Below are 8,360 nucleotides of genomic sequence, written 5' to 3'. Positions count from 1 at the left end.
CTATTCATGAGCAGCCTTTAAACCTTTAAATTGCTTGTTTGAACTCCAACGCTTTTATTTAACTGGATTCTTTACTTCTGATAGATTCAGAATAAAAGTTCTCTCTCCTATGGTTTATTACTGACTCAATTTCACAAAGAACCGGCATTCGCTATGAGGACAAGGCTTCCGGGCGCCTCTGTGCATAGTTAATGCAGTCGGATTTGCATAATGTAGATGATTAGATTATGCAAATGATGCACTTGACTCATGCCACTCTTGTTGACGCCTAAGTTCAGTCTAATTTTTGTTTTCATTTGGGTTAGTATTTTCTCTCACTAATTATTCAAGTTTTGTTTGTATGATGCTTGAGAGATAAAAGACATGGGAGATGCTCTGTTCATCATTGTTTTAATTCCTGGAATTTCATTCTGTTTGCCCACCTGTTTTTCTTTCAAGTGCTAAGCATCATAATAGAATTGACAATACGGCTTGGCTATAGATTTTATTTTACCAATAAAGGAAATGCAAATTTGATTGCACAAGGGTGATACAATTGATAAAACTCGCACATTTGATATTTGTGTTCAAACAGTTAGTTTTACTTTTATATATATTTTTTTCACATTACTATTTTCATTCTACTTCTTCAGATCTTTCCTTTACAAAGATAAATCTAAGGTAACATGGTTATAAAAAAGTTTAGTGTGTGAGGCAAAATGAAAGAGTTGAAGCGGGTAATAAAAATCAGGTTTATTGGGTCGTTGGTACAGTAGAGTAACATGATTTTTGTAACGCCATGATACATTTTTACTATAACTTGGTTTTGCTGTGTATGATTTACTTTCATCGAATGTTTTTATGATTGAATAAAGATTATTATGATATATATACATACACACACACACACACACATATATATTATATATATATATATATATATATATATACATATATATATATATATATATATATATATATATATATATATATATATATATATATATATATATATATGACCCGATCTGGGTCGTATTGGGGTTCAATTAGGGAAACATGAATAGAGAGGAATTTCATGCACAAATAATAGTCGAGTTGATAATTTTACACATGCTGTATTCTCTTAAGTTTACAAGGGGCGCCCTTAATTATGATTACGTTACTAAGAAAAAGCCCTCAGAAAAATGGTACTCGGTTCGGCACACATCTTGGCACCTGACACTCTCTATCGACCTCCAAAACCAGACTGACTCCTATAGGCAGTTTCCCCATCGCCCATAGATGGGCATCGCGATGCCTGATCAATGATTGGTTGTTTTGACCCGAAAGTCTCATGACAACCAATCGGGAGAGGTTTAGGTGACGCCAAGCCCAAGCTAAAATATAACCGTCTTTTTCATAGTGATGCTCCACAGCTGCGAGTTGCTAAAGATTTGGACTGATGCTGCCTACCTAACCATGAATGCCTACCTCCAAAAGATGCAGCTTCTCTTCCCAGCCAAAGATGTCTTGGCCCAACCTCCAAGAACTTGTCTGCATACTAGAAGAATCCCAGCTTCATCCCTCTGCAGAGCCAGTCTTCTAGATTATCCCCCCAGAACCACCCGAAGGTTGGTATCCAAAGGAATAGATCTAGATATCCGACCATTTGTACACTTGACAAACGCCTTGTACTCGTCATTCAAGGTACATAACATACTAGAATCAGCCAGGTCCCTTCCCTCTGCAGATCCTGTTGTCCTCCAGGTTATACCAAGCATCGTTCAAGCTGGATAGTTAAGCCTTGCATCCTTTAAGCTGGGGGCAGTCCACACAAGTGTCCTTCAAGCCAAATAGTTTCAGGTGTCCTTTGCAGTGAAACTAATGTCCTGAACCTGTCCAGAATGGGTGAAGTGCAAAACTTAACAAAAAGATTATTCCTTTTTGAATAAAACTAAAGAGAAAGAAAAATTCCTTTCCAAATAAAATTAAACAAAAATTTTATTCCTTTTTTCCTATAAATATTTTTTTTGTGCCAATATTATAATCACCATTTTTTTTTCTTTTTGGTGGCGATATTATAATCACCATTTTTTTATATTTTCTATTTTGTTTTGGTGGGGATACTATACTCCCCATTTTTTTTTTTTTGGCGATATTATAATCACCATTTTTTTTTAATTTTTTTTTTTTTGGTGGCAATATAATCACCATTTTTTTAATTTTTTTGCTTTTTTTTTGGTGGCGATATTATAATCACCATTTTTTATATTTTTTTGCTTTTTTTGGTGGCGATATTTTAATCACTTTTTTTTTTTTTTTTTTTTTTTTTTTTTTTTTTTTTTTTTTTTTTTTTGTGGCGTTATTATAATCACCATCTTTTATATCTTTTTTTTGCTTTTTTTTTTGGTGGCGATATTATAATCCCCAGTTTTTTCATATTTTGCGTTGGGATATAATTCCTCTTTAGTTTTTTTTTTCTAGCCCTGCCTTCTCGTCTCTTGAAGGGCGAATCTATTCAACTGGCTATCCCATATTAAATCCCCAGTCTGCTCACCAGAAATTTCAATATGATATAATTCCTTCAACTCGGGGTGTATTTGAGAGAGACCATCTACAAGTTGGGTAATAGCGTAATTCTTATGGTTCAATTCCATCTCTAGGTTCATATTTCTTTTCCATCATAGCTTGATACTTCTCCTTATAAATTGCAAATTCGTCTGCCACGGAAGTTAGATTCCTAATTTCTTCTTCCAGAGTTTTATTCTTCTCGTCGGCCTTCATCAACGTACTTCTTAAGGCGCTCTCCTCCGAGAGGTCTCTCTTCAGTCATCTATTCTCTGCTTTAACACCAGCAACTTCTTTCCACAGTTTTTCCAGTTCCTCCTCAGCCTTCAATTTGTTGTTCTCATCCAGGGCAGTATCCAATTTAGTCCCTTTTCTGTAGACCTCCTCGACTGCAGCATTAAGTTCACTTTCTAAAGCTGCCTTTTGACCAACGTTTTCGGTCTTCAGTCTCTTGTTTTCAGCCTTAACACTGTCCAGTTCAGCCCAGAGTGTTCGGATCTCAATATCAGCACTTTCGACGTATTCCTCCAAGTCGCTCTTTTCCAGAAGTTTCTCGTTGGCTGTCTTGAGATCTTCTGTTACTCTTTCCAGCTTCTTCTCGAGTATCCGAATTCCCTCATGGGCATTTTGTAATTCCTTTTCTATATATGCCTTGGCGAAAAGCTCATCACGAATTTGATCGTTTCGAGCTTCAGCTTTTTCTAGACTTACAAAAAGCGACTCTATATTCTTATTTGCTCTATGTAAATCATCAATTAAAGCTAAGTTACCGATGTTATTATATTACTCAATTTCTCCTACCTGAACAGATGTCTTGACCGAAAGCTCCTCTCGAAGTTCATCGTTTTGAGTTGAAGCTTTTTCTAGACTTACCATAAGACCCTTAATTTTCTTATTGGCTCCATCTAAATCTGCATTTAAAGCTGATATGGCTATGCTGTCCTTAGATAACTCAATTTCTTCTGCCTCTGCGCCACGCACCTCTTCACAGATGCGTTGTAAGTCATTGGCCGTGTCCGTTTCTTGGTGTATTCTAGCGAAGAAATCATCAACAACTGAATTCCCTCTTCTGCACCATCCAGCTCCTCACTTAGATCCTTTTGTGATGCGTCCTCCAATTGTGCGTGTTCCTTAGCTTTTCCGGCAACATATTTTGCCCTATCGTAGACTCCTGGTTGCAGTCTCTCCATTTCCTCCTGATCCATCAAATCCAAGAATTTTTCTGCTTATCTATGTGAATCCTCTTCTCCCCAGCACCATGCCATGGTGCCAAAAGTTTTCAAAGATCCCAGTAAAATCATTCTGTCAGTCATAAATCTAACCATTTTGTATAGTAAAAATTCACTCAGTGCCTTCCATGGCTAACGAATATAGCATTAGAATTAGAAAAAAAGACATTGACACATTTCTCCGAAGACGAAGAATTCCTGGAGCCAAGGAAGATGAAGATTTTCAGAATCTTCACTGGAGACAAAATAATCCTGTAGCAGCCATTGAGAAACAGTTCAAGACCTGGCAAAAAACAATAGATATCTAATTACTTCCGCCTTTGGGAGGTCAGTAGGAGACGAAATAATACTGAAGACCTGGCAGAAACCCGATTCAAAGATCCAGTGAAGACAAGAAAATCCTGCAGACTTTGGGAACTCAATCGAAGATGTTTACAACGACGATTCTGAAATGGTCTGTCTGTCTCTCTCTCTCTCTCTCTCTCTCTCTCTCTCTCTCTCTCTCTCTCTCTCTCTCTCTCTCTCTCTCTCTCTCTCTCTCTCTCTCTCTCTCTCTCCGCCTTTGGGGATCAGTTAGAGATGAAATAATTCTGAAGCCCTTGAGAAACGGACCAAGACCTGGCAGAAAACAGTCTCAAAGATCCAGTTAAGACAAAAAAATCCTGCAGACTTTGGGAGCTCAATCGAAGATGTCTACAACGACGATTCTGAAATGGTAGTCTCTCTTTCTCTCTCTCTCTCTCTCTCTCTCTCCTCTCTCTCTCTCTCTCTCTCTCTCTCTCTCTCTCTCTCCAGCCAAGCTAGGACTAGGGAGGGCCAGCCAATGGCTGCTGATGACTCGGCAGAAAGACCTATAGGCTCCCCCAAACCTTCATCCTTCGAATATATATACAGTATATATATATATATATATATATATATATATATATATATATATATATATATATATATATATATTATATATATATATTATATATATATATCTCTATATATATATATATATATATATATATATATATATATATATATATATATATATATATATATATATATATATATATATACACATAAAATATTATTTTCTCGAGATTGTAACTGCCTTAAAATAAACAATTACTGTACGCTTGTAGAACTAAAATTATCTACACGGTCAACTCAAACTTCCTTTCACGTAATGCTAAAATGATTCACTTCTTAATATTCAAAAGATTTGATCGAATATAACTCGGCTCCGCCGGAAGAATTTATCGGAGCTGCAAATGAGAGTTGGGCGAATTCTCTTTGGAGAAAAGTCTTTGTTTTTTGAATGGTTGACCATCGAGGAGATATCTAGGGGAGATTCATTCTGGTATATTGTAATAATCGTATTTAGCTGAGAGAGAGAGAGAGAGAGAGAGAGAGAGAGGAGAGAGAGAGAGAGAGAGAGAGAGAGAGAGAGAGAGAGAGAGAGAGAGAGAGAGAGAGAGAATAGTCTATGTATTGTATTTCGTGATGCAAAATAAGTCGATATACAAAATATTATGGTAATGGATGCTTTGAATTCAAATAATCTTGAGCAGTTTCTTGTTACTATATTGGTTTTTAATGTAACAGAAGTATTTTTATATATTTGTAGTGATCCCTTTGTGATAAGAATAGAAAATAGACTGAAAGATAGACATGATTTGCTCTCTCTCTCTCTCTCTCTCTCTCTCTCTCTCTCTCTCTCTCTCTCTCTCTCTCTCTCTCTCTCTCTCACTTTTTATCTAACCCTAGAGGAATTATGGTTTTTGGAACGTCAACCTACGGTGAAGAATGACACAATATATATTCATATACATATAACAAAGATATAATATACATCGCGAATATACAGTATATATTGATTGAAGTAAAGATCATTACGTGGTCATCATTGCAGACCGAATGGGTGTTTGTTTCGATTTAATGCTGCAAACTAGCGTCACAACATCTAGGGTCATTGAAAGCGAAATCATGCTATCCTAGAGACCACATTTTTTTTTTTTGGGGGGGGGGGAATGATGTAGAATACACACACAAAAAGAAAAAAAAAAAAAAAATATATGATAGATCTGTAACATCATGATTAAGGAAATTTACAACAAAATCGAAAGATATAGTGTGGATAACCATGCAATTACTCCATTCTGGTCTTTCAAAGAAAGCACTATCCTGTTCAAATTAGTTTTACAAAACAAATATTTTTGTTATTAAAACAAAAAGCCAACAAAAGGGTAAGGTTGAGATTGGTGATGTCTACGAAATACATGCACACGTACATACATATACATCAACAACAAGAAGTACATCCGTGTTTAATCCAGTGCAGGACTAGGGTTTGACTAGTTTTAATCACCACACTGGCCAGTGCGTATTGGTGATGGTGGGAGATTTTCGTGTGATCGCTCACAACAAACCAACCTAGTATGGGTGCCCTAGGCTAGTACAGCTTTGCTGATCATGGCGATACACAAACCCGTCCATCATGTTAAGGTATCCCCACTCAGAAAGGTAATGTCAATGATAGGCTGTGTGTAATACCCCGGTTACACTATGTTCCCGGTGGCCACTGCAGCCCCGTTTCAGGCCACCGTGGGCGAAACGGGATGGACGTGACAGAACGCTTGAAGATGGGATGAGCAAACACAACAGTCCGTGATTGCCGTGTCAGAATTTTAAACTTTAAAATTTGGCCACGGCGCTAATGAGAATCGTAAAACGTGATGAACGCGACAAAACGTACCAGCACGTAATAGGCCTTGGCAAAACTTAGAAGCAGTCCGTAATGTAATGGGAAGCATGTTTTATTCCCAGGCCTCTCAATAGCTGGTTTTATTCTTTTCAAGATCTCGTCAAACATATCTGTTGGCATCCTCAGATAGTTCTGAAAGGTGCCCGCGTCTTCAGCTTTGAGCTCTCCTGTGATAAGTGTTGAATAGTGGCCCAACTGCTGACGCCTATCTTCTGATAATCACTCCCTCACCCGTTGATATTTCCTCTCCGCCGCTCTCTGGCTCTCCCTCTCGGTAGCTGCTGCTCCTCTATGCACCGAGCAAACATACGAACAGAAAATCTTCATCTTGACTGTCCATGATTATGACTCAGAGAGTCAGAATAGTGTGATTGCAACTGGTTTGGGATTTCATTTTATACTTTAGACACAAATGTGGCCCAAAGCTGCCCGACATCTACGTTTCAAACGTGTAACACCTTGTCAAAACGGGGAAATCGTATCGGACCTTTTATATGAACGGATGAAACGTATCGCTACCGACCAGAACGCGACTGGCCTGGATGGAACTTACTTCTATCCGTGATAAACCGCTGACTGAAACGTAGTTCGCCTTCGAGCCTCTGGGGCCACTGATTCTCCATCTCCTCCCACGGCTTGTCATGGATACCCTGATAGACCGTGTTAAAACATACAAAAACTTGAGATAACGCGAACATGGACAAAAAAGTGGCCAAAATCTCACGGCGCGCTACGATTCAGGCAAACGGAGCTGCCGTGGCCGCCGTGAACATAGCGTAAACAGAGCATAAAGAAATCAACCTCTTGAATTAGCATCATCCATTGCGAATATAAACGTGTAAAATTAATGTACCTTAGTCCAGCGTCAACAAGATATTTAATGTCTTACACTAATATTGTTTTATGATTTTTAGTGCAGTAATTATAAATATAACTGAATTTGAAATGAAATGAAAAGCAAAGTCAAACTATGGAAAACTTATAATGCTTTACCCCCTAGTAAGAACTGTCTTATTTTAACGCTCTCAATTAGAACTTTATACGACAACTATGAAAGAGATTGAAATTATGAATCTAAAGGAAAGTAAACGATAATTACTAAAGAGGGAATATGAGAAATCGAGCAACGTGTACCAAAAGTGTTTTGTTCCAATTACGACATTTTATTATCATTTGTTCTCCAAAGCATCAATGATATTAATTGACATACGGCTACATTGTCTTCTTGTGTTTTGGACTCCCTGGGTACTTAATAATGGAATAATGTGGTACGCAACCTGTATAAAATTATGGTTAAATATTTAGATAGATATACACACTCCCACCCTACCCACCCCTTCTCACCAAGGTATGACTATTCCTCTTCCTATTACCAAAGAATCGGGGATGCAGTAGTTATATGCCTGGTAATGCCTATGAGCGTGAATGGAAATATATATATATATATATATATATATATATATATATATATATATATATATATATATATATATATATATATATATATATATATATATATTATATATATATTATATATATGTATATATGTATATATATGTGTATATATATATATGTATATATATATATATATATATATATATATATATATATATATATATATATATATATATATATATATATATATATAGCGAGACACTTGCTCTTTATTATATAGAAGAGATTTCCAAAGCGCGTAATTAAGGCGATATCAAGAAGTTTATATTTGCCATCATTTATGCTATGTTTTTACACTTTTCCATTTGAGATTCATATCTTCTGTTTATTCGTCCATGATTTGCAATGATTTCCTGACTGTAAGTTAGCTATTGATAATTATTAATATATTCATGAAT

Source organism: Palaemon carinicauda, chromosome 28 (assembly GCF_036898095.1).
Source record: "Palaemon carinicauda isolate YSFRI2023 chromosome 28, ASM3689809v2, whole genome shotgun sequence".
Classification (NCBI taxonomy): Eukaryota; Metazoa; Arthropoda; class Malacostraca; order Decapoda; family Palaemonidae; genus Palaemon; species Palaemon carinicauda.
This window is presented reverse-complemented; position numbering follows the sequence as displayed.